This window comes from Peromyscus eremicus, chromosome 12 (genome assembly GCF_949786415.1).
Source record: "Peromyscus eremicus chromosome 12, PerEre_H2_v1, whole genome shotgun sequence".
Taxonomy (NCBI): Eukaryota; Metazoa; Chordata; class Mammalia; order Rodentia; family Cricetidae; genus Peromyscus; species Peromyscus eremicus.
This window is the reverse complement of record NC_081428.1, coordinates 12,621,009-12,624,658: the sequence shown is the minus strand read 5'-3', so window position 1 is coordinate 12,624,658 and position 3,650 is coordinate 12,621,009.

Genomic DNA, 3,650 nt, shown 5'->3' with positions numbered 1-3,650 from the left:
ACACCAGGGCTGAGAACTCAAGGCTGCTCAGAGTCACTGGCATTTGGGTGTCTTCAAAGCCCTGTGCTGCGCTTCCCAGTCTTTCCCACTCACGGCAAACGATGTTTTCCAAGCACAAGCAGATCAATGGGTTCATGTGCTCACTTCTGGAAACACTGTCCCTGAAAGCTTTCTTGTCCCAAATGGCCTTTGGGTCATTCTGTGAGCTGAGAAGAGAATGCTTAACAGTGTCATGTCTATGTGTGGGGATGTGTCTGTGCCCTGGACTTATGAACTGGGTTGGAAAATGAGATAAATCCACATTTGAATTCTGATGTTCTAAATCTGTCACCTCCTTACTTCATGACTTTAGGAGATCCATGGTTGTCGCTGAGCCTCAGACTTCTTGTACGTAAAAACGAAGATGGCAACCGTGAACTGAGATACCATAAAGACTGAAGATAACAGGGTGCCCGGCAGTCAATCGGAGAGGCTGCTAATATGAAAGACACTAGATATTGATTTCTGTAAGGAAGGAACAAAGAAGGCAGTGGGGAGTCTCTCAGACTGGAGCTAATGAATTCTGACTAAACATTTATCTTGATGCTACGTACCACTTTAGAGAATAGCTCTTAAAAAGCCTTTTTTTTTTTTAAAGATTACATCTAATGGACACATAATGAGTGTGCATGTTTACAGAATGCAGTGTGATGATTCAGCACTTAAATTTTATTGTATAATTACCAAGTCAAGTATTTAACTTATTTTTCACCTCACACATTTAGGCTGAGAAGAACAGAAGAAGGGAGATAGTTCAGAACCCAGCACCCATGGAAAAACTGGGCATACTCACACCCCTGTGACCCCAGCACTGTGGAGGCAGAGATGGAAGGATCATTGGCATTTGCTGGTCACTACTATAGCTCCAGATTCAGTGGGAGACCCTTTCTCTAGGGAATAAGGTGGGGAATGAATGCATGTAGCAGGTTTTCTTAGACTGTCAGCACTCAAATCATGACATGGAGACTTATTATTAATTATGAATGCCCGGCCTTAGCTTGGGCTTATTTTTAGCTAGCTTTTTTTAAATTTAAATGAATGCATTACTATTAATCTATGTGCTGCTCTGAGGCTTGTTTATTTCATCTACATACTGCCCATTCTGCTTTTCTGCTTCCTGGGTGTCTGACTGTCTGGCCCCAGACCGGCAGACTGGCTCCCTTTTTCTCTCTCCTTGCCAGCCCCGCTTATTTCTCCTCTGCTTGGCTATTGTCCATTCAGCTTTTTATTAGACCAATCAGGTGCCTTAGGCAGGCAAGGTGAAACAGCAACTCATCTTTACATAGTTAAACAAATGCAGAATCAACAAAAGCAACACATCTTTACATAGTTAAACAAATATTCCACAGCAAATGTTGGCTCCTCAGCATCCCCCTTTGCCCTCCACAGGCATATAGGCACAAGCAATCATGCACACATATGTGCATAAACCATACAGCCCCCACACACAGTCCATATTCACCTATGTATATTTACACACCTCCAGTTAAAATTAATTTACAAAAAGGGTATAAGATTGCAAATAGGCAGGAGAAATAACTTCTCATTTCACAGTAGCTCAGTCATGGTTAGCAGTATTATACTGAATGAGAAAGAACAGCTAGTCATGTTTTTTGTTTGTTTGTTTATTTTCTTTTTAATGAGTGAAGTTGGTTGATCTTCCATCCCTGTGTCAGATAACAAAGCAGAGGAATGAGATGTATGAAATATGAGGCTACTTATGGTGACACAAAATTAAGGGAAAGCAAAACTTACTGATATATGGGATGATAAAGTAAAATAAGCAGACCCCAAGAAAACAATTTTGAAAAGCTAGGGAAGTTGAGAGAAAGAGAGATTCCTAAAGTTACCAGCTACTGTGTGTGGTGGTATTGTGTTCCCCGAAATATTGTGCACCCTAATAAACTTATCTGGGGTCAGAGACAGGACAGCCACAATATTAAACATAGAGGACAGGCAGTGGTAGCACACGCCTTTAATCCTAGCATTCCAGAGGCAGAAATCCATGTATTCAAGGATACAGCCAAGCATGGTGACTCATGCCTTTAATCCCAGAAAGAGAGCCTTTAATCCCAGGGAGTGATGGTAGAAAGCAGAAAGGTATATAAGGCGTGAGGACCAGAAACTAGAAGCATTTGGCTGGTTAAGCTTTTAGGCTTTGAGCAGCACAGTTCAGCTGAGACCCATTCTAGATGAGGACTGAGAGGCTTCCAGTCTGAGGAAACAGGATCAGCTGAGGAAATGGCGAGATGAGGTGGCTGCAGCTTGTTTTGCTTCTCTGATCTTCCAGCATTCACCCCAATACCTGGCTCCAGGTTTGTTTTTTATTAATAAGAACTTTGAAGATTCATGCTACAACTGTGAGCTACTTGTGAATTAGTGGTGTTGAGTTTTATATAAACTTTGCCATGCCCGTTAGTTGGTAAACCAATAAAACTATTTCAGTGGATGAACTTTTCTGAGTGCCTCTCCTGATGCCTCTTGCTGTCCACCTCACATTCTTTTGGTTCTTCTCCACCAGCTTCTAGTTGGGTAGCGGCTTGATTTCTCCATGTTCAATGAGACAAATGGTGTCTTCAGCAATGGAGCCTTACTGTCAGGTTATAGGGGTTAACCAATAGCCTTGGAAATAGCCAGTAAGGTTGGATGTGTCTATAGGACCCCTTTGACCAATGACTCTACAAGACATAACCCATTCATAATACCAGGGTTCTTACTTGGTAACATGGCTACAAGGGGCATTCTCTCCCTCATTATGGGATTACCTCATTTAGAGCCCTTTTTATATTTGTATATATCTTATGAAGCTTCTACAGTAGTAGGTTTCCATATGGTATTTCTTTTTTTTTAACTTTTATTGATTCTTTGCAGATTTCACATCATGCATCACAATCCCACCCATCTCCCTGTCCCTTCACATCCATCCTCCCCCTTGCAATATCCCTCCTCAAAACAAAACAAAATTTAAAAGAAAAACCAAAAATCAACCAACCAAAACAAAACAAAGCAAAACAAACAATACAATACAAACATAAACAAAACAAAATTACAATAACAAAAAACACTCAAACCAAACAAACAAAGGAAGAATCTCATTGTGGAAGCTATAGAGTGGCCCACTGAGTTACACAGTTAATACTTTAGTGCTTTCATGTTCACTTACAAGTGTGAGGTGAACATCTGTGGTGAGGGGCGAGACCATCTTTCCTGATTGTGGAAGCCAGCTCTTCTGCTGCAGTACCCAGTGAGGGGCAGGTCCAGCTATCCCAGGGCCAGTGAGGGGTAGGGCCAGCTCAGCAGTGCCCTTGGATTTCAACACTCTTGTGGTAACACAGGCCATGGATATCAGCACAGACCCTAGCCACAGCAGGACCATGGGCCCAGACATGGCCCTCTGCAGCAGCCCAAGCCAAGATGTCACCATGGTCCTGGTGGTAGCACAGGGTACCCAGATTAGTATGGCCCTGGTAGCAGCATGGCCCTTGGACATCAACATGGTCTCAGGTGGCTGACCAGACCTCAGGTATCCACACAACCCTTGGTGGTAACAGAGGCCACGGACATCAACATAGACCCTTGTTGATGTAGGGTCTAAGTTGACCCAGTCATGG